Source organism: Macaca nemestrina, chromosome 7 (genome assembly GCF_043159975.1).
Source record: "Macaca nemestrina isolate mMacNem1 chromosome 7, mMacNem.hap1, whole genome shotgun sequence".
Taxonomy (NCBI): domain Eukaryota; kingdom Metazoa; phylum Chordata; class Mammalia; order Primates; family Cercopithecidae; genus Macaca; species Macaca nemestrina.
This window is the reverse complement of record NC_092131.1, coordinates 79,322,420-79,349,439: the sequence shown is the minus strand read 5'-3', so window position 1 is coordinate 79,349,439 and position 27,020 is coordinate 79,322,420. Positions and strand designations below refer to the sequence as shown.

The 27,020-nt window shown below is 38.5% G+C and overlaps 1 long non-coding RNA gene across 1 annotated transcript in view; it reads left to right on the top strand.

The window, feature by feature from the left end:
- The first annotated feature begins 313 nt into the window (after positions 1-313).
- LOC139364102 (uncharacterized) overlaps positions 314-27,020 on the top strand; it is a 142,284-nt gene continuing 115,577 nt past the window's right edge. The window contains exons 1-2 of the long non-coding RNA XR_011625377.1: positions 314-639; positions 2,136-2,190. This is a non-coding gene — a long non-coding RNA (uncharacterized lncRNA). The remainder of the gene's footprint in view (positions 640-2,135; positions 2,191-27,020) is intronic.

Genomic DNA, 27,020 nt, shown 5'->3' with positions numbered 1-27,020 from the left:
TTTTATATTTTTAGTAGAAACGGGGTTTCACCATGTTAGCCAGGATGGTCTCGATCTCCTGACCTTGTGATCCGCCCGCTTCAGCCTCCCAAAGTGCTGGGATTACAGGTGTGAGCCACCGTGCCTGGCTGAAAGCCTGATACATCTTTCTACCATGGCAAGAACTAGCAGCACTTTACCCAGTATGAGACCAACACAGGTCAGCCTTTATATATATACACACACATATGTGTATACACACACACACACACATTAATGTATATCTGACACTCCTTTTTTTTTTTTTTTTTTTTCCCAGAGGGAGTCGCTCTCTAGCCCAGGCTGGCGTGCAATATCGCGATCTCGGCTCCCTGCAAGCTCCGCCTCCCGGGTTCACGCCATTTTCCTGCCTTAGCCTCCGGAGTAACTGGGATTACAAGAGCCTGCCACCACGACTGGCTAATGTTTTTGCATTGTTAGTAGAGACAGGATTTCACCGTGTTGGCCTGGCTGTTCTCGAACTCCTGACGGCGTGATTCCCCCGCCTCGGCCTCCCAAAGTGGTGGGATTACAAGCGGGAGCCACCGCGCCCGGTCAACACTCTTGGCAACAGTCTTGTGCTAAGAACTTGGGGGACTTCAGAAAGTTCCTGTGTCCATGGTAGGAAAACATTTTTAAAAGAATCTTTTTATTTATCTTTTCATATATTTATTTCACTCTATCGTAACAATAAGCTGTATACTTAATAGGTACATGTCAGTTGCTTTTTGGTCTAATTGTCAGACTAATACAGTCATATCAGATTCTTACCTTTATGATATTGCTCAGGAAGATTAGCTGAAGTTCAAGGCAGGAACAACTTAAGTAGGACAGATCTTTGAAAGATTTTTTCAAAACCCGTAGGAACAATAACTCAAGTAAGGTAAATCTTTATAAAATTCTAGAAGATGTGTGTCCATAATTTAGGAGGCCAAAGACACTTTTAAAAGAAGGAAATGAAACTCTATAAAGTTTGGAAGCCTCAGGAAGAAAGTCTATAATTTCAATGTGATTTCTTAATAATAGTATTTTAGAGAACCAGTTTACAGCTACCTTTAGACAACACAAAAGAAGCTCACAAGTAATCTCCCAGGAGGTGACATTGAATAGATTGGGACACCAAGGAAGATACTTAACTTTAACGAGTTTAAGTATTATACATATTTACTTTCAAGGTGTTCATTTCTTTAAAACAATGTGATGAAAATGTAGCATAATAGGAATATATGCCCTATTTTAGAAGTATGGCAAAGCAGGCTGTTCAATGCAAAATTGTGAGTGAGATAATTTGAAGCTAAGAAAACATAAATACAGTATGAGCCCACATACCATGAAAAGTTAACAAATAGGGAAGGGAAACAGCGGGGAAAACCCCAGAGCATTTAATCTTATTTTATGGTGGCATTCATGTACTGAAAAGAGTGAAAGAACAGCCCCCACACTTCCAGAAATGAGTCAGTTTCATGTCTCAAGCTGATTATAAACCATTCAAGGGCGGCAGCCTCCCACAGCTGACTTTAACTGTGATTAGAATAGAGGATGGTCGTTAGTTTGGGCATGCCATATGTGCCCTGAAGTCTCAAAGCCTGATCATCAGGTAAACTTGAAGTTTCTCTAGGACCAGCTTACAAATAACTTTTCATATATGTATCCTGAAAAAGACAGCTCATCAACAGGCCGGTCACATATGCTTAAACCATACTCCAAACCATTTGGCATGCACTAGAGCAATTTTACAAGTTTAGAAACTCCATCTTAATTTTAAACCACTTCAGTTCTCCAATCCTTTTCCCATCACAAAGAAAAGTATTCCATCTGATGAACGTAGGTCATACTGTTTCGTACAAATCCCCAGACTCTTGTGAGAATCAGAATTTTTATCAAACAGTATGGATTCAGGACTACTTATGGTCTGAAAGAGGACAAAAAAAGTCCTAGTTAATGTTATTGTCTTTGATTACAAAGCCCCGAGCGGAGGTGCTTGTAAAAATGATTTTTTCTTATTTTTTTCTTCTTTAATAACACAAGGGATTTAATACTTAGAGATATCCTTTTAATTCTTCCATTTGAACAGAAGTTTATTTATAATACCTGTAATTTAAAATTTCTGTTTGCAGGGTGAAAAGATTTTCTACATCTTTCCTTGACTAGAAGCAGAAGTCCTGAAACAAGGTATTCCCAGTTATGTTGCACGTTTTCAGGTATTTAGATGCAGCTATGAAATAACTTTTTTTATTCTGTGATCAACTTTGATTAAAATAATTGTGATAGTATCAGAACCACAAGACAGTGTGTTCTCTCTCAGCTGGCAGACAATTAAAAACAATAGATATGGGATATTTTTATATTAGGTATATCCCAGTATATACAACAGTTTACTAAAATTATAAATTGTAGATTTAAAACATTGCAGGCTGTGATTAAAGAAAAAAATTTCTTCTTCACGAAGTTATCATCTTATTTAAAACAAAATGTGGAAACATTTCCCAGTATGACTTCCTATTAACAAACAAATACACTTATTTGTGGAAAATTAGTTGAAAAAATGCAATGTTGAATTTAAGATAAATAGAAGTTAATATTTTAAATAATTATCTTTTTCCTGAGCTCAATTTAACCTGTTAAACCTCATTTAAAACTGATACATTTAAAATAATTGTAATGGAGGATTTGGAAAGAAAAATCCTTTTCCTCCCACACTTACAAAGAAATGCAAACCAAATTAAAAGAGCATGTAACCCAAAGTTGCATAGTGATATATTCAAAAGGAAATTTCAAAATTTGAAGATGTGGATCATAATACCGGAGTATATGTGTTCATTTTTCACAGTATCTCCTTAGCTTTGCTCTCAGAGAGACAGATTTTAAAAGTAAGCTGAATTATTAAGGCTCCAGGATGTTTCCCACTCCTACCTCCACTATCATGACAATAATGAAATCTACTCCAATACAAATTCACATTCCGTTTTTTCCTGGAATGTTTATGACAAAATTAAATTTTAACTTATTTTTCATGTGAAGTAAAAAGTAAGAATGGTCACTATGCCACTTCCTCTTTCTTCCAAAGAAAAACAAATACAGAACATAATTAATCCAGGACAAGTAATCCAGGATTAACATAAGTGGCACTCCACATTTCTGAAATGTCCTCCAAACTAAAGGTTTATAATGAGTGAGACAAGAAATTATAATTCACTCTATCAAAAATCTGAAGAGGGAGGGAATATTTTTGCTATGCACAAGCTGAATCAAGTTAATGAGGCATCTAACATTGCAAAAAGAACGTTGTCTATAAATAAATTCAGTCTGATTGGGATGTATTAGTTGTCTGATAATATTCTGTAGCCTACAGATGCTTTGGGTGGAATGTAGATTTCTTAAAAGAGAAAGGCCAACGGAATTACTTCAGCAAAACTCCAGGTCATTTTCTTTAAATGGCATTAAAAGAACATGTCCCTTTAAAACATAACTTTGCAATCACTATAATATTTTCAAAGTAATACATTTAGCATAAAACAAAATAGGCTCATCAGCTGAAATCCACCGGCACTTTAGAATCTGGAAAACGTATCTTCTCGCTCACTCATAATTTTTTTCCACTGAACTCTCTCTCTTAAGGTACTACTCATGGGCAACATACCTAAACTCTAGAGAAGCGGAAGAACATGCACTTAAGAGTCTCTGCTGTTGCTCAGCCTAGACCTAAACCTAGTACATGTACTCACGCTTATTGTTTATGGGAGGGCTAGACTTTCATTAATGAGTACAAGTTATTTCTGACTAGTTACCAGATGTTCCTACAGAGTGGTGAGAATCTAATGATTCCTTTGAAATTTAAAGTTCAGGTTAATGGAACTTGTTTTTTTAATAGGATTGTAGAGTCTAGAAGTGGAATACATTTTATATTGTCTATTCTGTTACCTCCTCCTTAGAGAACTGTTAATTTGCTCATTTACTCAAATTTATAATAACTCTGAAGATACGTCTCCTTTAAATCCTTTTCCATATATTGAGCATAAAATTACTTTCATTTTTATCCTTCTGAAATTATTTTTAAAATGTAAACTCTATGAATCTTTACTGAAAAAAGCTCAAAGAGTAGAGAAAGGTATGAAGTGAAATTAGAAGTACTCCCTTTTCTACACACCTAACCCATCTCCTAAAATTTTCAACTATTAACACTTTCTTGTGTATTATTTCAGAAATATTTTCAGAATTCTGTGGATTGTCAAGGAGCTTATTCTCATGATCATTTCCTCACATCCTGTTTTCCCTGAATTAGTTTCCATGCCTCATTTTCCCAGGCTTCCTTGTGTTTTAGAATGAGTCCTTGTAGTAAAGGTTGGCTGGTTATCTCTCCATCTACATGGAATCAGGGGATGTATGTATCAACTCTTGAAATTCTCCCTTAATTTTACTGACAGATTTTACAGGTTTTTGACTTGCAGTTCTGGGAGTTTTATGGACTTTATGGATGGTATTGTTTTTCTATCATTTTATTATTTTTGTTTGTTTTATATTAGTGTCAGATGGGAGTAGAATAATATCTTCATACTGACATCTTACACTTAATAATTACCTTTATTTTCTTGGATAAAAGTTTGCCAAATTACACATTTTTGTTGTTCAGAAGTTCTCTCTAGCTATACTCAACTCACTTACTCTTTTCTCTCTTAAATGCTTTCCAAATGAAACCCCAGATCTTAGGGTTGAAAGACATTTTTAAAGTATACAATCTAGCTTTCAACCGATGAAGAAATCCTTCCTATGATATTCTCCATAACTGTTTTCTATTCTCTGTTGGACAACATCAAGTGATGAGAAATGCACTGCTTCATGACATGTGCATTTTATTGTCGGCTTCTCAATAACTACCTCTTAGTGCTCCTAGGACCACCTTCTTGAGGCTTACTTGGTGAGTCTAATTTGTCTTCTGGCGCCACTGTGAATTTGAAGGCTTACGTCTTCTCTGATCGTATGTTTTCTACATGTCAGGGTAAAACATTTCTATTTATTTTAAACATTTGTCAAATGTAATGGCTGTCTATCCCTTCATGATTTCAATTCATTCAACAAGTCCTTCATTGAGTAGCTACTATTTGAAGGGTCTATGCTAGGTGTTAGGTCTATAATGACCATAAAATGATTCGAACCCTGGAGAAGTCCGTCTTGGTCACTAACAGTTCCCACCTTCCGGTCTAATGCAAGGGGCTCAGTAGAGTGTAAAGCAGCATAACATGTTTATTTAAATATTATGAGAATAAATAGGATTGTGGCCAAATACATTTATTGTCAGGCCGACTATTTCAATGGCTTCTGTTTCTATTTAGAACAAAAATCCAAATTTCTTTTGGTGATCTATTAATTCCTGTTTGATAAGGCCTTTGTCACCTTCTACAACCTCATCTCTTACTGTTCTTATGCCACTACTACACTTCAGGACTATTAGCCTTTTGTAAATTCTTCTAACAAGCCAGCTTTTTCTTGACTTGAGGCTTTTGCATGTGCTTTTTCTTTGGCCTAGAAGACCCTGAATTTGCTGAGAGTTTAATGCATATTTGTTGAATGAATGAAGGAATCAATCAATTTAAACATAATTTTCTCCCTTTAAATCCAGGACTTCACAGAACTTTTAGTATGTAACGAGACAAGCTAAATTTCTAAGAGAATGATATAGTATGTAATGACTCCCAAATTTATTTGACCATAGTTTTTTTCATGCAAATCTCTAAGGGCAATTTATCATGTAGAGACTTTAGGAATTATGGCAGAGTGAAAAATCACATTTGAATCCTGGCTGCCACCAACTAATTGATGTAATCTCCGGCAAGACACTTAATCTCTCACAATCTCCTGTTTGTGCCTCTGACAGAGATCAGCAGAATCCTCTTTTATTTTTCCAGCTTTCTGGAAAAAATAATAAATAAAATAAGTGCCAGATAGAAATTAAAACATTTTATTTCTAATGAATGTCAGTGAGAGGACAGAGCTTAGCGTGAAAGATAAATGAACCTGCAAACTGGACCCCAGAGACAGGTATTGATGGACTATTTCAGGCTGTGCACAATTTTTTCATTTATGAAGTATTCTATCTGTGGCTGGAGAATATTGCCCACGGGAAACTCCAGCCCAAGTGAAACGTTTTACACCATTGCAAGGAAAGAAACTTACTAATGGGGAAGAGACATCCTATTCTGTTTTCTCATGTGTACAATGTTGAAACTACCCTATCATACCTGTTCTGAAGAGTAGGTAATTTATGTACAGGACGTGGAATACTTAACAGAGGCTACTTTGTAAGCATCAGTTCCCTTTCCTTCTGATTTTACACATTCAAATACCTCTCTAGGTACAAATTGAAGAACTTGAAGCCTTCAAACTAAGTCCCACTCATCAAATACTGAAATGTTACAGAAAGTAGGTTAGAAGCCATTAGTAAATTTAAGTGTAGTGTCCAGAATTTTGTAGTTTTCCATATATCTGGCATCTGATCTCTCTAATGTACACCCTAGGCACCAAAGTTCCAACTAATAAACAGCTTTTTCTCACCTTCCTTGGGTTTACCCAATTTAGACAATTAAGCTTCTGTTTTATATCTTGTTTAGCACATGATTTCCATTCTAAAATTATTTGTCCTGGTAGATTTGTTATTTAATGTGATCTTGATCTTCTTAATCTCCATATCTGTGGATAGTTAGAAAATAGTTTTGAGGAGGAGATGACATAATTCAACTGTGATGTTGAATTATGATGAACTGGAAAAGTGGTAGCTGGTAGATGCTGATGGTGAGTAGTAGGTCTCTATTCAGAAGTTATCTCTTCAGAAAGGCATTTATGAACATCCTATCTATAAAAGCTCTACATCTTAAATCACAGTCTACCTGCATGCTCTGTTTTCTTTTCTTTTTAAGAAGATATTCTCTGCCGGGTGTGGTGGCTCATACCTGTAATCTCAGCACTTTGGGAGGCCAAGGCGGGTGGATCACCTGAGGTCAGGAGTTCGAGACCAGCCTGGCCAACATAGTGAAACCCCATATCTACCAAAAATACAAAAATTAGCTGGGCCTGGTGGTGGGAGCCTGTAATCCCAGCTACTAGAGAAGCTGAGGCAGGAGAATCGCTTGAACTTGGGAGGCGGAGGTTGCAGTGAGCCGAGATGGCACCAATGTACTTCAGCCTGGGCGACAAGAGTGAAACTCCGTCTAAAAAAACACAAATAAAAAGAAGATAATCTCAAGAAACATATTTTATTTACTTTAATTTTTATATCATAATCTGAGAATATATTATGGATTTCTTTGCTTATTTATTATCTCCTATTATACAATATAATGTCGTGAGGCCAGAGGCTTTGTCCTGCCTAATGTGTTATTTACAGACTGAATAAAAACACCTGAGTCCTGATAAGTGCTCATACGATTGGCTCGATAAAAGAATAATAAATGAATTGGAAAGGGGAGACAGTGAAGGATATAGGAGATGTACCTGATAGCAACTTAATGCCTCTCAGCTCAAAATTCACCCTTCAATACCTTTTCTACACCAATCGATAGAATTCCTGTCAGCATTTCTCTTTTACATTCAGCACAATGTTAAGCTTCCTCAGTGGAGGACCCTAGATGGACATTGCAGGAAGAAGGGACTTCCCCTGTTGGACCGAGAGGTTGTACCATCATTTTAGGTGGGAGAACATCCAATGGCTCTTTGCAATAGCCATGTGTCTATGAAGTATAGTTCCTCAGCAATCTCATTGCCCAATCTAGGCTTGGCAATCACTCTCCTGTAGCCTTATCAACACATTGCTCCAGGCCTCACGCCCACATGGCACCCTCTCACTCTGTATGTCCTCATACCTGACTGATTCGTCTGTGCCTCATGAATGATTCCTGGTTGTCTAGTAATTATAGATCAGTTCTGTCTTTGGGAAATCAGAAAACTTCCGTGCCTTCCATTGGGATGCTTCTATGCCTTTTCCAGTAAAGTGTGAAGTGTATTTTTGTGGATAGAGCTCCTTTCCATGCTTTTCCTTATTTTGGTCCTCTCCGTCAGGCCTAGGGAGACTTACGATATTTTAAAAAATCTTATAGTTACTCGTTTGTCATACCTCAGTAATTATTTATATTAAACTTATGTTTAAATCACTGCAGGCATTTTTTTTTCCTGAGACAGGGTCTGGCTCTGTCATCCAGGCTGGTATGCAGTGGCCTCAGTCATAGCTCACTGCAGCCTCCAACTCCTAGACTCAAGGGATCCTCCTGCCTCAGTTTCCCAAGTAGCTGGGACCACAGGCATGCACCACAGCATCCAGCTAAATTATTATTATTATTATTATTTTTGTAGTAATAGAGTCGCACTATGTTGTCCAGCCTGGCTTGAATCCCTGGACTCAAGCAATCCTCCCACATTAGGCTCCCAAAGTGCTTGGATTACAGATGTGAGCCAATATGCCTGGCTGTTGTTATAATCTCCTGAATAGATCCAAACTGATTCACATTTGGTATCAGAAGTGGTTGGGTTGCAAGAGGTAGACCTTTGAGAATGGCATTTTGAGATTGTTTGGCCATGCCCTTGAGCTTTAGTATGGTGCTGAGCTTCCTTTGCCAATGGGAAGTGGGTGCAATGGCATCACAGTTACTTAAGCTACTAGCTGTGGATTGAGATAAAACACCAACTGAAGCTCATGCTTTGTGAATTCAAGTGGTTATTAAACATGACCGAATGGCAGGACTGAATCCGATAATGACAGGAATGTGGGATGAAATTTTGTTTTGTGTGCACTTGAGTGCTTATAGAGTGAAAACGCCAATCCCAAATCCATTATTTTTCAGCTTAAATCACAGCCTGAGAACTAGAATGCTTTAATGATATTTCTAAAAGCATCTTATTTCTTATAGCCACAGGACTGATATTGGTGACACCAAACACAAAATTTAATTGTGTGCAAAATTACATTGTTAAATTATAACGATAGGTAAATCTACACTACTGCTAACTTTCTCATGTAAAAGTTAGAACATCTACAGGAAAAGAATGGGATTCCAACATTTGCAATGGGGACATTTGGTTGGAACCAAATGAAACTGACAATCTTGAATCCACATACCATCCCGAGCCTCTCTTTTCAGTGAAAGTGGCTTGTCCTCCGGTGTCCAAGGAGACTAACTTTTTCCTGCTTGAAACATCATGTGATAACCACACTTAGATGCCTTGGGAGGGGATGCTTATTCTCACTCAGGCATTAACAGTAGTGAGAGGAGTACCTACAGCCTTGAAAAGCTTTGTGCTCGGTGTTGTTTTTAGACCCGATATGACTGGAAGGAATTTTAACATTGGGATGGGCTCCCTAATTTTAATGGGGATGATGTGGGCCCAGAATAGCAAAGCCTAAGGGGCCACACAATTGTCAAAGACAAGGTGTGGATGTCAACTCATAAAGGGAAGCAGAGACTTAAAAAAAAATTAAAATGTCTTTGCCCATAGAGATCTTTGGTAGTGACTAATTGATCACAGAGTTCCTAGGAAACAAATAGATAGGCATCCTATCAGACTATTTCTTGAGCTATGTAATGGGAAAGGTTCTAAGTCTGGTATCCAAACATCTGATTTGAGTCATAGTTTCTCACCCAGTTTCAAGAAAGAAGTCAGTTAACGGATTCAGAAGCCCTTAATTGAAAGATAAGCCTGCTCCCTTTGAGGAAGGACCCTGCACCACTGCTACAAGTACATACTGTAAATATCCCTCCGAGTTTTCTCCAAAGGGACCAGCAGCAAAAATCCCTTTAGAAAACTCAAAGGTTACATATTTGAAGAACCAGAGGACAGAGTTTAGGGCAACCATGGCCACTGGAAAGTAAGGAGAGAATGTACTAGAAAGAAGGCAGCTGGAGAGGGTAACCCCAAATCAAATTTTGCATAAAATTTGCATAAATCTTTGGCTGATCCAAGCACAGGGCAAATTCCAAGCAAAAGGAGACATGACTAAAGGAAGAAATAGACAATTTCATAATCATAGGTAGAGATTTTAACTCTCTCTCAGCAATTGATAAAAAGATAAAAATTAGTGAAGACCTAGAAAATTGGAACAACTCTATCAATTGCCTTTATCTAATTGCTACAAAACAGGGGTGTAATACACATTCTTACTACTGTACAGAATATGTTCACCAAGGCAGACCCAATGCTGGGATATAAAAAAAAGTGTTAATAAACTGAAAAGGATAAAAATCTTACCAAGTATGTAAATAAGGAACTATGTAAGCATAGTGCCTAGAACATTTTGGTACTTAATTTTAAAAAATCTGTTGATTGAGTGAATTTATGCATGAATAGATCAAGGATCTTGGTTATGTTAATTAACCTTTTGGCACAATATAAAGACACAATATAAACTGTGGGAGATTTGGTAATAGCAGCCATGTAGTGGATGGTATGAAGTGATGCCAAGATCCCCCTTCTGGAATGAAGGCCTTACTCCCTCTGCTGCTATAAACGCTGCCAGGAAAAAAAAAAAAAAAAAAAATCCCTCAAGAGATCACCTCCACTGTAGAGAGTAGTCTTGTTCAAATTCTGATAAACTCAATGACTATTTGAAGTGACTATTTGGGTTTAAAGATCCTAACCCTTCACCCTGTCTCAGAATAATTCAGATGGGTCATTCAGCTTCAGAACTCCCTGTAGTTTTCACTGAGGCTTCCATTTAGACTCCATTAGAGTTCAGTTTCTCCTACTGATCAATTCTACTTGCTTCAATTGCCTTCTGCAGTGTGGTTAACAAGAGTACTCCTAATAAACCTCTTGTACAATAATCTCCATCTCTTTCTTTCTTTCTTTTTTTTTTTGAGACAGAGTCTTGCTGTCACCCACACTGGAGTGCAGTGGTGCGATCTTGGCTCACTGCATGCTCTGCCTCCTGGGTTCATGCCATTCTCTTGGCTCAGCCTCCTGAGTAGCTGGGACTACAGGTGCCCGCCACCACGCCCAGTTAATTTTTTTTGTATTTTTAGTAGAGATGGGGTTTCACCGTGTTACCCAGGGTGGTCTTGATCTCCTGACCTTGTGATCCGCCTGCCTCAGCCTCCCAAAGTGCTGGGATTATAGGCGTGAGCCACTGCGCCTGGCCACTATTCTCCATCTCTTTCTAGAGACAACTTGCAACAAACCCTTACAGAGAAAACTGCTAATTGACAGAATTAGTGTATCTTCTTGTGAATTATTTTCCATTTTCCTGGCCATTGTGTTTTTGTTGTTATCATTGTAGATTCTTTGCTTCTGCTCTAGATCCTTGAAGTTTCCAAAGAATCTTCTTAACAAGCCTTGGTGTATTGGTTTTCGATCATTGCCATAACACATTACCACACATTTAATGGATTAAAACAGTATGCATTTATCACCTCACAGTTCCATAGGTCAGAGGTCTAGTGGGCTCAACCAATTTCTTGGAATTCACAAAGCTGAAATCAAGGTGGAAGTCACTCCTTAGCTGGAGACTCTTCCCACTAAGAATCCACTTCCAAGCTCATTTGGGATGTTGGCATAATTCAGTTCTTTGCGTTTCTAGTAACGAAGTCCTATTTCCTTTGTGACTATCAGCAGGAAGTCTCTTCTTAAGGCTACCAGCATTCCTTTTCATGTTGCCTTCTCCATCTTCATATTCTGATTTGTCCTGTTGCATTTCCTCTGACTTTAGCCAGAGCAAGTTCTTTACTTTTAAGGACTCATGTGATTAGATTCGACCTATTGGAGTAATTTAGGATAATCTCTCTATGTCGAAGTCTGTAACCTTAATTACATCTGAAAACAATCTCTTTTGCATGTAAATTAACATTTTCACAGGTTCTGGAGATTGGGGCATTGATATCTTCCTGGGACCGTTATTTGTCCTGCCACTTGGACTAGGTGCTTATAAGCCACCTCTAAAATAATGTATAACTTGCAATTTGATCAGTGATTTACATAATGTGTACGTTTTTTCTGTTTGCAAAGGCATATGGCAAGGGAGTAAAGCCAAACTTTTAACCACATGGCAAAAATTATTGTATTTTGCAACAGACTAAAAGCTTAATAGTATACAGACTTTGGGTTGGTGGAGTTACTTGAGGATTTACTCCAGCAAAACAACAAAAAAAGAATGAAAGAGAAACATAAAAATGTGAAAGAAACAACAGACCTATTCCAGAAATGTAATGAAGAAAAGCCACAAAGTTTGACAACTATATATTAAATTTACAATCAGTCCAAATTAGAATGGTAGTCAGATTGATATGAGAAGCACATTTTCAAAAAGATGTACTACACCAAATAATATGAGTACAAAACTCTGGATGATTTTAGTAATAATGTGAAGACACATATTTCTTTTGACAATTTCAAAAAAGAAGAAAATGAATTGGAAACTCCAGTAAACTGTAGAAAAGACAAAATGCTCTGTAAGAAGTAATTATCTAAACGAGAGGTGAAGCCAGCTGGACTTCCTGGGTTGGGTGGGGACTTGGAGAACTTTTCTGTCTAGCTAAAGGATTGTAAACACACCAATCAGCACTCTGTGTCTAGCTAAAGGATTGTAAACTCACCAATCAGCAGTCTGTAAAAACACATCCATCAGCACTCTGTAAAACTCTGTGTCTAGCTAAAGGTTTGTGAACACACCAATCAGCACTCTGTAAAAACGCACCAATCAGCGCTCTGTGTCTAGCTAAAGGTTTGTAGATGTGCCAATCAGCACTCTGTAAAAATGCACCAATCAACACTCTGTGTCTAGCTAAAGGTTTGTAGAGGCAGGAATCAGCACTCTGCAAAATGCAACAATCAGCCCTCTGTAAAATGGACCAATCAGTGCTCTGTAAAATGGACCAATCAGCAGGACGTAGGTGGGGCCAAATAAGGGAATAAAGGCTGGCCACCCGAGCCAACAGCACAACCTGCTCAGGTCCCCTTCCACGCTGTGGAAGCTTTGTTCTTTTGCTCTTCACAATAAATCTTGCCACTGCTCGCTCTTTGGGTCCGCACTGCCTTTATGAGCTGTAGCACTCCTAACACTCACAGCGAGGGTCTGCAGCTTCACTCCTGAGGTCAGTGAGACCATGAACCCACTGAGAGGAACAAACAACTCTGGACTAAGAGCCGTAACACTCACTGCAAAGGTCTGTGGCTTCACTCTGGAAGTCAGTGAGACCATGAACCCACTGGAAGGAAGAAACTCCGGACACATCTGAACGTCTGAAGGAACAAACTCCGGACACACCATCTTTAAGAACTGTAACACTCACTGCAAGGGTCCGCAGCTTCATTCTTGAAGTCAGCAAGACCAAGAACCCACCGGAAGGAACCAATTCTGGGGACATCAATATGCAGCAAAATACAATATATTATGATTTTGAGCAATTGATGAATATGTAGAAAAATTATTCAATCCTGATGTTTGAAATATGCTACTTTGAGTAGTAGCCTCTTAGTGACCTAAATGTATTTCTATAGATAAAATTGAACTATGTGGTACTATAGTGAATAATGTGTTACGATATATTAGCATGCACAATTATATATATGAAGTTTAGAACACTTCTACATTTTAATATATGTAATATGATTATACTTATATATGTGTAATCTGATTTTAAAACATAATAAATGATAAATGTTATTGTTTGTTGTCTTTCTAGGAAGATTGTGAGTTTTTTTTTTCTTTTGGAGTCCAACTCCATCACCCAGACTGGAGTGCAGTGGCATGGTCTTGGCTTAATGCAACCTCTGCCTCCTAGGTTCAAGTGAGTCTCATGACTCACCCTCCCTACTCTATTAGCTAGGATTACAGGTGTGTGCTACCACACCCATCTAATTTTTTGGTATTTTTAGTAGAGATGGGGTTTCACCATGTTGGTCAGTCTGGTCTCAAACTCCTGGCTTCATGTGATCCATCTGCCTCGGCCTACCAAAGTGCTGGGATTAGAGGCATGGGCCACCACATCTGGCCGATTGTGAGAATTTAATTAGGCCACTGATATTGATAAAATTTAATAAAATTGATAAACTAAAAGTAAATTAGAGTTTGTTCAATGTCAGAATCAATAATACAGAGGATGAAAACACATGGCGTAAGTTAAGGAATTTACTAATTCTGGTAGGGACTTTGCTTTGAAAGCTTCACATTTCTAGATTGAAACTCCAATTAGAGGAAAGAAATATTTTGGTTAGTATGAAAAAGTGTTGATAAAATTAAAATAACATTATTGTGTGATTTAAAATGCTCACAGAATTATCAGTATCTGATTTAGGAATGAAAGGAAACTGCTTGTGCATGAACTCTCCTTGAGTGATCATAAAGCCACTTGGCACGTGAGTGTATGGGATTAGGAAGGTTAAGAAAAGGGCAATCTCATTTGCTTCAGTTGAGGTTGAAGCTGGAAACTGATTATGTTGGTGAATGAGATAAACACTGGTATTTGAAAAAGAGAAAAATAAATTCATTTAAAAACTAAACCCTTGAATTATTTTTAAAGTATTCATGGCACTAACCATTTTTCCTTTTTTTTTCTTCTTTTCTTTTGGCTTATAACTTCTCTAAAATAAGAAGCAATAATTTCAAATGAAAAAGTTGCTGTTTGCAATAGAGGAAATATAGCACAGTCTGTTGGTACAATGGTATGTACTGTTGACATAAATCAGTGCAACTTCATTCTTTGAAACAAAAAGCCCTGATGGTATTTCTCAATACAGGTTAAGAATTCTTAATTTAAAATCTGAAATCTGGCCCACATAGCATATTATGGATTTACCAGCCTCCATAATAGTGTGAACCAATTCCTTATAATACTCTTACACACATACACACAAACACGCACATATACCCTGTTGTTCCTATTTCTCTGGAGAACTCTGTTTAATAAGGAAGGTCATATAGGTTCTTGACTAGAAGACAATTCAGAGCAATTTTTGCCCATTATGATCATCACCTTCTTGAGGTTGGCAATTGATGTTTTTCTTCCTCAAGTTTTCCTTTTATTATTTTTAATGCTCCAGGCATCAGCCTTCCAAAACCTCTATGATAAATACAAGAGTAATGTTCTGAGGTCAAAAAAAAAAAAAAAAAAAAAACCCTTCCTTCCCCTCCCTCCCTCCCTCCTTCCCTCCCTCCCTCCCTCCCTCCCTCCCTCCCTCCCTCCCTCCCTCCCTTCCTTCCTTCCTTCCTTCCTTCCTTCCTTCCTTCCTTCCTTCCTTCCTTCCTTCCTTCCTTCCTTCCTTCCTCCCTCCCTTCCTCCCTTCCTCCCTCCATCCCTTCTTTCCTTCTTCCCTTTCTAACTTCCTTCTGATTTAGTTGTTTTAGTTTGTTTTTATTTAGCACTCTGAGATGACAAGGTCTTATTAATTTTCTATTACCCTTTTTTTTCTACAGAAAGAAATCATTTTAGTGGGTATTGATAGCTTATATATAATAATGTATATAGACAAAATATATTCTAAGTATGTGCCTCCTTTTACTTCCTGCCTCATACATCTTTGTTTTCTTCTTCAAAACTTTAGGACAAATGCCTTGGACTCATTCATGATTTTGAATTACCTGAATTCAAAATAGACTGAAACAAATTTTTGTGTTTTTATTTGTGTGATGAGATACTGCTTTGCCTGGGGTGCATATAGACAGGAGGATGAGGGAATATGAAGAATGTGGGCAAAGAAGAAAGGAAGAGAGAAGAGTTAGGAAGAGATAGACAAGCAGGCAATTATAAACAAAAACAAGTTTGAAATCTATGAAGCAAAAAAAGGGTATGTGAGTTAGAGATGAAGAGAGACAGTTTATTTTTCTAAGAGAGGGTATCCCTTTTGTAGACATGTGCAGGCTATCCAGAATTGCCATGAGTATCCACTTGAATAAAGCCCCATCCCAGACCTCCTTCCCAATACCATAGACTTTTTCATAGATGCCTTTGAAGTTTTTTCTATACTATATAACCACCTCAAAATGACTTTATCCATTAAAGTGTTTATCCTTCAGTGTTGAAAGAAAAAATATGAATAATGATTAAAATTTTAATTTAGTCAAATTTTATGATGTGTAAATTCTTTGAGGTTTTTTGCATACCATTAGATTGCCCCCAAATAACTTGATATTTAAAGTGTATTTCGAGGTCCGTTCCAAGATGGCCAAATAGGAACAGCTCCGGTCTGCAGCTCCCAGCGTGATTGACACAGGAGACGGGTGATTTCTGCATTTCCAACTGAGCCTCTCCTGGTGATACCCATGCAAAGCGGGTCTGCAGTGGACCTCCAGCAAACTCCAACAGAACTGCAGCTGAGGGACCTGACTGTTAGAAGGAAAACTAACAAATAGAAAGGAATAGCATCAACATAACAAAAAGGACATCCACACCAAAACCCCATCTCTAGGTCACCAACATCAAAGACCAAAAGTAGATAAAACCACAAAGATGGGGAGAAACAAGAGAAGAAAAGCTGACAATTCTAAAAACCAGAGCACCTCTTCTCCAAAGGATCCCAGCTCCTCACCAGCAACAGAACAAAGCTGGATGTAGAATGACTTTGACAAGTTGACAGAAGTAGTCTTCAGAAGGTCGGTAATAACAAACTTCTCTGAGCTAAAGGAGCATGTTCTAACCCATCACAAGGAAGCTAAAAACCTTGAAAAAAGGTTAGATGAATGGCTAACTAGAATAAACAGTGTAGAGAAGACCTTAAATGACCTGATGGGGCTGAAAACTATGGCACGAGAACTTCATGACGCATACACAAGCTGATTCATATAGCTGATTCAATCAAGTGGAAGAAAGGGTATCAGTGATTGAAGATCAAATTAATGAAATAAAGCAAGAAGAGAAGTTTAGAGAAAAATGAGTAAAAAGAAACAAAGTCTCCAAGAAATATGGGACTATGTGAAAAGACCAACTCTACGTTTGATTGGTGTACCTGAAAGTGTTGGGGAGAATGGAACCAAGATGGAAAACATTCTTCAGGATATTATCCAGGAGAACTTCCCCAACCTAGCAAGGCAGGCCAACATTCAAATTCAGGAAATACAGAGAACACCACAAATATACTCAAGAAGAGCAATCCCAAGACACATAATTGTCATATTCACCAAGGTTGAAATGAAGGTGAAAATGTTAAGGGCAGCCAGAGAGAAAGGCCGGGTTACTCACAAAGGGAAGCCCATCAGACTAACAGAGGATCTCATGGCAGAAACCCTACAAGCCAGAAGAGAGTGGGGGTCAACATTCAACATTCTTAAAGAAAAGAATGTTCAAACCAGAATATCATATCCATCCAAACTAAGCTTCGTAAGTGAAGGAGAAATAAAATCCTTTACAGACAAGCAAATGCTGAGAGATTTTGTCACCACTAGACCTGCCTTACAAGAGCTCCTGAAGGCAGTGCTAAACGTGGAAAGGAACAACTGGTACCAGCCACTGCAAAAATATGCCAAATTGTAAAGACCTTTGCTGCTAGGAAGAAACTGTGTCAATTAATGGGTAAAATAACCAGCTAACATCATAATGACAGGATCAAATTCACACATAACAATATAAACTTTAAATGTAAATGGGCTAAATGCCCCAATTAAAAGGCACAGACGGGCAAATTGGATACAGTTAAGACCCATCAGTATGCTGTATTCAGGAGACCCATCTCATGTACAGAGACACACATAGTCTCAAAATAAAGGGATGGAGGAAGATCTACCAAGAAAATGGAAAGCAAAAAAAAAAAAAAAAAAAAGCAAGGGTTGCAATCCTAGTCTCTGATAAAACTGACTTTAAACCAACAAAGATCAAAAGAGACAAAGAAGGCCATTATATAATGGCAAAGGCATCAATTCAACAAAAAGAGATAACTATCCTAAATATATATGCAACCAATACAGGAGCCCCCTGATTCATAAAGCAAGTCCTTAGAGACTTACAAATAGACTTAGACTCCCACACAATAATAATGGGAGACTTTAACACCCCACTATCAATATTAGACAGATCAACAAGACAGAATGTTAACAAGGATATCCAGGACTTGAGCTCAGCGTGGCACCAAGCAGACCTAATAGACATCTACAGAACTCTCCACCCCAAACCAACAGAATATACATTCTTCTCAGCACCACATCGTGCTTATTCCAAAATTGACCATATAATTGGAAGTAAAGCACTCCTCAGCAAATGTAAAAGAACAGAAATCACAACAAACTGTTTCTCAGACCACAGTGCAATCAAATTAGAACTCAGGATTAAGAAACTCACTCAAAACCGCACAACTACATGGAAACTGAACAACCTGCTCCTGACTGACTACCGGGTACATAATGAAATGAAGGCAGAAATAAAGATGTTCTTTGAAACCAATGAGAACAAAGAAAGACACACCATGCCAGAATCTCTGGGACACATTTAAAGCAGTGTGTAGAGGGAAATTTATAGCACTAAATGCCCACAAGAGAAAGCAGGAAAGATCTAAAATTGACATCCTAACATCACAATTAAAAGAACTAAAGAAGCAAGAGCACACAAATTCAAAAGCTAGCAGAAGGCTAAAAATAACTAAGATCAGAGCAGAGCTGAAGGAGATAGAGACACAGAAATCCCTTCAAAAACTCAATGAATCCAGGAGCTGGTTTTTTGAAAAGCTTAACAAAATTGATAGACCACTAGCGAGACTAATAAAGAAGAAAAGAGAAGAGAATCAAATAGACTCAATAAAAAATGATAAAGGGGATATTACCACTGATCCCACATAAATTCAAACTACCGTCAGAGAATACTATAACCACCTCTACACAAATAAACTAGAAAATCGAGAAGAAATGGATACATTCCTGGACACATACACCCTCCCAAGCCTAAATCAGGAAGAAGTTGAATCTCTGAATACACCAATAACAGGCTCTGAAATTGAGGCAGTAATTAATAGCCTACCAATCAAAAAAAGTCCAGGACCAGACAGATTTACAGCCAAATTCTACCAGAGGTACAAAGAGGAGCTGGTACCATTCCTTCTGAAACTATTCTAATCAATAGAAAAAGAAGGAATCCTCCCTAACTCATTTTATCAGGCCAGAATCATTCTGATACCAAAGCCTGGCAGAGACACAACAAAAAAAGAATTTTAGACCAATATCCCTGAAGAATATCGATGCAAAAATCCTCAATAAAACACTAGCAAACTGTATCCAGCAGCACATCAAAAAATTTACCAACCAAGATCAAGTGGACTTCATCCCTGGGAGGGAAGGCTGGTTCAACATATGCAAATCAAAAACGTAATCCATCACATAAACAGAACCAACAACAAAAACCACATGATTATCTCAAGAGATGCAGAAAAGGCCTTCAACAAAATTCAACAGCCATTCATGCTAAAAACTCTCAATAAACTAGATACTGATGGAATATATCTCAAAAGATTAAGAGCTGTTTATGATAAACCCACACCTGATATCATACTGAATGGGCAAAACATTCCCTTTGAAACCAACACAAGACAAGGATGCCCTCTCTCACCACTCCTATTCAACTTAGTGTTGGAGGTTCTGGCCAATCCTAAGCAAAAAGAACAAAGCTGGAGGCATCACACTACCTGACTTCAAACTGTACTACAAGGCTACTGTAATCAAAACAGCATGGTGCTGGTACCGAAACAGAGATATAGACCAATGGAACAGTATTTGGGAACTGATAAATGTCCATGAAATCTTCCGTAAGTGTCAGCTGACTGAGAAATAAAGAGAGACGGTACAAAGAGAGGAATTTTACATCTGGGCTGCTGGGGGTGTCATCACATATCGGTAGTACTGTGATGCCCACCTGAGCCTCAAACCAGCAAGTTTTTATTAAGGGTTTCAAAAAGAGGAGTCGGTGTAAGAACAGGGAATAGGTACAAAGATCACATACTTCAAAGGGCAAAAAGCAGAACTACTTATAAGGGTCTAACAAAGATCACATGCTTCTGAAGGAACAGGACAAAGGGCAAAAGCAGAACTACTGATAAGGGTTTATGTTCAGTGGTGCATGTATTGTCTTGATAAACATCTTAAAAAACAGAAAACAGGGTTGGAGAGCAGAGAACTGGTCTGACCACAAGTTTACCAGGGTGGAGTTTCTCCACCCTAGTAAGCCTGAGGCTTACTGCAGGAGACCAGGGCTTATCTCAGTCGTTATCTCAACCACATAAGACAGACATTCCCAGAGCGGCCATTTATAGATGCCCCCCCCAGGAATGCATTCCTTTCCCAGGGTATTAATATTAATATTCTTTGCTAGGAAAAGAATTTAGTGATATTTCTTCCACTTACATGTTCGTTTATAGGCTCTCTACAAGAAGAAAAATATGGCTCTTTTTGCCTGAGCTCACAGGAAGTCAGACCTTATGGTTGTCTTCCCTTGCTCCCTAAAAATCATGTTATTCTGTTCTTTTTCAAGGTGCACTGATTTCATATTGTTCAAACACACATGTTTTACAATCAATTTGTACAGTTAACAAAATTACCATAATAGTCCTGAGGTGATATGCATCCTCAGCTTACAAAGATAACAGGATTCAGAGATTAAAGTAAAGACAGGCATAAGAAATTATAAAAGTATTATATGGGAACTGATAAATGTCCATGAAATCTTCACAATTTGTGTTCCTCTGCCACGGCTCCAGCTGGTCCCTCCATTTGGGGTCCCTGACTTCCCGTAACAGAATAGAACAGAGGCCTCAGAAATAACACCACACATCTACAACCATCTAATCTTTGACAAACCTGACAAAAACAAGAAATGGGGAAAGGATTCCCTATTTAATAAATGGTGCTGGGAAAACTAGCTAACCATATGTAGAAACCTGAAACTGGATCCCTTCTTTATGCCTTATACAAAAATGAATTCAAGATGGATTAAAGACTTAAATGTTAAACCTAAAATCATAAAACCCCTAGAAGAAAATCAAGGCAGTACCATTCAGGACATAGGCATGGGCAAAGACTTCATGACTAAAACACCAAAAGCAATGGCGACAAAAGCCAAAATAATCAAAAGGGATCTAATTAAACCAAAGAGCTTCTGCACAGCAAAAGAAACTACCATCAGAGTGAACAGGCAACCTACGGAATGGGAGAAATTTTTTGCAATCTACCCATCTGACAAAGCGCTAATATCCAGAATCTACAGAGAACTTAAACAAATTTGCAAGAAGAAAACAGCCCCATCAAAAAGTGAGCAAAGGATATGACAGACACTTCTCAAAAGAAGACATTTATGCAGCCAACAGACACGTGAAAAAATGCTCATCATCACTGGTCGTCAGAGAAATGCAACTCAAAACCACAATGAGATACGATCTCATGCCAGTTAGAATAGTGATCATTAAAAAGTCAGGAGACAACAGATGCTGGAGAAGATGTGTAAAAATAGGAACACTTTTACATTGTTGATGGGAGTGTAAATTAGTTCAACCATTGTGGAAGACAGTGCAGTGATTCCCCAAGGATCTAGAATCAGAAATACCATTTGATTCAGTGATTCCATTACTGGGTATATACCCAAAGGATTATAAATCATGCTACTATAAAGACACATGCACATGTATGTTTATTGCATCACTATTCATGACAGCAAAGACTTGGAACCAACCCAAATGTCCATCAATGAAAGACTGGATTAAGAAAATTAGGCACATATATACCATGAAATACTATGCAGCCATAAAAAGTTTGATTTCATGTCCTCTGCAGGGATATGGTTGAAGCCGGAAACCATCATTCTCAGCAAACTATCACAAGGACAGAAAACCACACACCACATGTTCTCACTCATAGGTGGGAATTGAACAATGAGAACACTTGGACACAGGGTGGGGAACATCACACACTGGGGCCTGTCGGGAGGTGGGGGCTGGGGGAGGGGTAGAATTAGGAGAAATACCTAATGTAAATGATGAGTTGATCGGTGTGGCCAACATAGCACATGTATACCTATGTAACAGACCTACATGTTGTGCACCTGTACCCTTGAACTTAAAGTGTAATTTAAAAAATGTTGAAAAAAAAGAATACCTGTTTTGAAAACAAACATAAAAAATGTTTATCATTTAAAATGTTAAAAGGTAAAAAAAGAGAATGATTAAAAATTGAAGTTACTCAGATTGTAGGAATTACTATTTAAAAATGTATTAGTGCTTTGGATACTTTATGTATTCTTAAGACCACACATTGAAACATATTTCTCCCTTTAATACTTACACACATGCACAGAGACTATTTTGTATAAGAACAAAAAGAGTGTAAATTTTTCTTTGCTTTGAACATGGTCATTTATATCAATCCAACTAAATACGGTGGTGTCATGAGAGTTATGTAGTATACTGCATGGGTGGAAGTGCATTCGGCTGGAAGCCTGCCGATTCTCTGGTGAGAGTCACGTGGCTGGGCAGACCTCTGCCTCATGCTTTGTTGATCTGGTGAAACTAGCTGGATTCTCTTTCCGCTCTTCTTAACTTACTGTGGTGTTCTCAGGGCTTCTTTAAAATTCCCGTATGCCCATGGTCAACTGATCATTGCTTAGGAAGGTCTTTGGTTTATTCTCTATTCTAGTACTTGATCTTATTCTGTCAGCTTAGAAAGACTACATTTCTCTTTGGTTTTGTTGGTACTTGCTGGGAATCTCAGTTGCTGTGATATGAGGAGAGTTCCTGAAAATATTTCTGCTTCAGCAGAAGTATTGGAGGGAGGGTTAAATATGTTCTGTTTTTTTAGTATTTTAAAATATGCCTCTGGCCCTCGAGCAGGTGAAACTGTGATGATGACTATTTTCTCTCTGACATCCAGAACTTCTGCTGTGACAATGTTGATAGAAGCTCAACAAATCTTTTTAAATATTTTAATGTGTTGACCCATTTTTTCCCATGATGTCTCCCACAGCCCAGATGAGATGGAGAGATTCCAATATCCCATTCTGGATAGTAGTGATGATGAGGAAATGAGGGGAAAATGGAATGTAGAAGTTTTAGCATATATATATATGTGTGTGTGTGTGTGTGTGTGTGTATATATATGTATATATACTCTCTTCCTCCTGCTCCAGGCATGTAAGATGTACCTGTATATATATACACACATACATAGTGTTGTGTATGAGGTTACTCCAGTCACAGAGTTTGAATACCAAAGGCATGAGATTCAACCCTGGGATCAGATTGACCTGTTGATAACAAGTAGCACATAGCTTACAAAGGTTTTATGCAGCTTCTTAATACTCTCTGCCTCATCATTGGTGTGGGACTCAAGGATTTTTTTCAGGGTTCAAAATGTTTGAATCCTGAAACAGTGTGGTTTTTATCTTGTCCTGGCATCATGTTCAATTTTCTTCAAGCATCTTTCTCTTTTTTTGATATATCTTTGGACAAGCATCTGTAGGATAATATTTTCAGAGGAATTTTTGCAGTTGGTTTGGTCTCATCACTTCCTTTCTGCATGATTTCAAGAATTGTAAGGCATACATCAGAGGTTCCACCTGAGGTGACAGTTTCACCATAACCATGGATACAGACAGGGTTTCCTAAATCTCAGAATTCTCATTTCTATAGATGCTAATCCAAGACAGGTTTGTTTAATACTAACCTTTTTCATCAAGTCCCGCTTTCTGATGATTGCAACAACCACTCTGTGGGGTCCATGATCTACAGAAGGGGTCTCAAACCCCTGGGCATGGACTGGTAGTGCCGGGCTATGGTCTGTTAGGAATCAGGCCACACAGCAGGAGGTGAGCGGTGGGCAAGTGAATATTACCACCTGAGCTTCACCTCCTGTCAGATCAGTGACAACATTAGATTCTCCTAGGAGTGCAAACCCTATTGTGAACGGCGCATGCGAGGGATCTAGGTTGTGTGCTCCTTATGAGAATCTAACTAATGCCTGATGATCTGAGGTGGGACGGTTTCATCCTGAAACCATCCCCTACACCCTGTGCCCAAAAGGTTGGGGACCAGTGATCTACTGGGCAAAGAAATCTGTTTGGAATAAAGTCCTCCAGGAATATGATCTTGCTTCAGGTGTGGCCTTCATACTAGAAAGGAGCGTTTTACCCAAGATGTAAGAAATCTTGACAGACTAGTTCCAAAACTGATAAAATCTTTGCTTTTCAAGGTATACTTTTTATTTTTTATCTGTTGCATATATTATAATACCAATGACAATTTCTGTATTGGTACAGATTTGATTGACATTGTTTATTGCATTGAAAGCCATTGCAAGAGTCCATGCAACATGTCCTAATTCAAGTAAAGAAAATTTGTTTGTTTGTTTCTTTTTTGTTTTGTTTTTTTGAGACGGAGTCTCACTCTGTCACCCAGGCTGGAGTGCAATGGCGTGATCTCGGGTCACTGCAACCCCCGCCTCCTGGGTTCAAGTGATTCTCCTGCCTCAGCCTCCCGAGTAGCTGGGACTACAGGCACCCGCCACCATGCCCGGCTAATTTTTTGTATTTTTAGTAGAAATGTCTTTTCACTGTGTTAACCAGGATGATCTCGATCTCCTGACCTCATGATCTGCCTGCCTCAGCCTCCCAAAGTGCTGGAACCATAAGCGTGAGCCACCCTGCCTGTCCTTGAGGATTTTAAAAACAACTTTAGTAGCCAGGCTTGCTGGTGACTGACTGTATTTCCAGCTACTCAGGAAGCGGAAGTGGAAGGATCGCTTGAACCCAGGAGTTCTGTGCTGGCCTTTATAACATTAAAAAACAAGACAAAAAACCTCCCAACATGATTGAGTTATAACTGATAAACAATTGACACATATTTACCATGGTTGATGTTGATTTAAGGTTTTTTTTTTTTTTTTAGATGGAGTCTCAGTCTCTCGCTGCCCCAGGCTGGAGTGGAGTGCAGTGGAGCGATCTCGGCTCACTGCAACCTCCGCCTCCTGGGTTCAAGCGATTCTCCTGCCTCAGCCTCCCAAGTAACTGGGACTACAGACGCCCACCACCATGCCCAGCTAATTTTTGTATTTTTAGTAGAGACGGAGTTTCACCATGTTGACCAGGATGGTCTCGATCTCTTGACCTCGGGATCTGCTGGCCTCGGCCTCCCAGAGTGCTGGGATTACAAGCGTGAGCCACCACTTCTGGCCGATTTAATAAGTTTTAACATTGGTCTGCATCCATGAAACTATCACCACAGTCAGAATAATAAACATATCCAACACCATGTGAGGGAGGAAACATCACTCTAAACATTTCCTCATGCCATTTTTGAATCTAATTGTTTGTTCTTTAACTTTTCAGAGATGGAATAATCAACCTCTATAATTTCTCATGTAAGTCTACATTATCCAAGAAAGTCTTAATAGATCAAATGGCACAATTCTGATGGAGGTAGGTAGATTTAGCAGAACTCATTCTGCCAACAGCATCTTCCTTTACTTAACTTGGACTCTTTATCTTCTCTTTTGCCCTTTCTTCTTTCTTGTTCTCATTCTTGTTCTTAATTTTGTTGTTCTTCACTTTCTCACCCTTCTCTTCCACTGTTTCTTCTTCCTCTTCTTCTCCCCTCTTCTTCTTTTTCCACTTTTTCTTTCTCTATCTTCTCTGCCCACCTCCCATCCTGGCCTTTTGCCTGTCCACCGTCCATTCACTACACCTTCAGCCTGGCTATCTCCAGAACAACAAACCAAACCTCTTTCTATATTGACATAGTTTGGATTTGTGTCCCTGCCCAATTTTCATATCAAATTTTAATCTCCAGTGTTGGAGGAGGGGCCCGGTGAGGGGTGACTGGATCATGAGGCCAGATTTCCCCCTTGCTGTTCTTGTGATAGTGAGTTCTCATGAGATCTGGTTGTTTAAAAGTGTGTAGCACCCCCGCACCCCGCCTTCATTCTCTCTTCCTCCTGCTCCAGACATGTAAGATGTACCTGTTTTCCCTTTGCCTTCTGCCATGATTGAAAGCTTCCTGAGGCCTCCCCAGCAATGCTTCCTGTATAGCCTGCAGAACAGTGAGCCAATTAAACCTCTTTGCTTTGTAAATTACCCATTCCCAGGTATTTCTTTATAGCAGTGGCAGAATTGACTAATACATATATTTTATACTGTAAGAACAGTAGGTGCTCAAATCTGTTTTCAAAAGATAAATTAAAAGTACCATGCTTCCCAGAAACAAGCACTCCTAATACTATTTTGAACAAATGGCGTCATTCTCTACACACAGTTCTGCAACAAACCTTGCTTGTTTCACAATATCTTGTACACTTATGTTTGTCACAATAAATACAGCTATGTCATTTCTAATTTTAAAATAGCTGAATAATATTAATCAATTTTGTGTCAAATAGCTTTTTGCATTAAACAAAGCTGCTACTAATATATTAAACATATATCTTTGTATGCATATATCTATTGTATCCAATTCAAACCCCACTTGAATTAAAGTTGAAATATTATATATTTCTTATCGATATGGCAGATTTTCTCTCAAAAATATTGTACAAATGTGTACTCTAACAATATTTGTAAAGAATATGCAGTATTCCCTCATTTCAAAAAATATTGAACTACATATGGTGGGTGCATCATAATAATTTCCATTAAGATAAAATATTTTGAATAGAAGAAAATGTTTCAATTATTTACAAAAGCAAGCCAGACAGCTACTTCACTTTAACAAGCATTACATTTTTGAAAAGGCAGATGAGACCTGGGCAAACATTTCTACTCGGAGGTCTTAAAACATACCTAAATGCAGCCGGACGCGGTGGCTCCCACCTGTAATCCCAGCACTTCAGGAGGCCAAGGCGGGCGGATAGTGAGGTCAGGAGATTGAGACCATCCTGGCTAACACGGTGAAACCCTGTCTCTACTAAACATACATAAAAACAAACAAACAAAAAAATTAGCCGGGCGTGGTGGGGAGGCGCTTATAGTCCCAGCTACTCAGGAGGCTGAGGCAGGAGAATGGCCTGAACCCAGGAGGCGGAGCTTGCAGTGAGCCGAGATCGCGCCACTGCACTCCAGCCTGGGCGACAGAGCGAGACT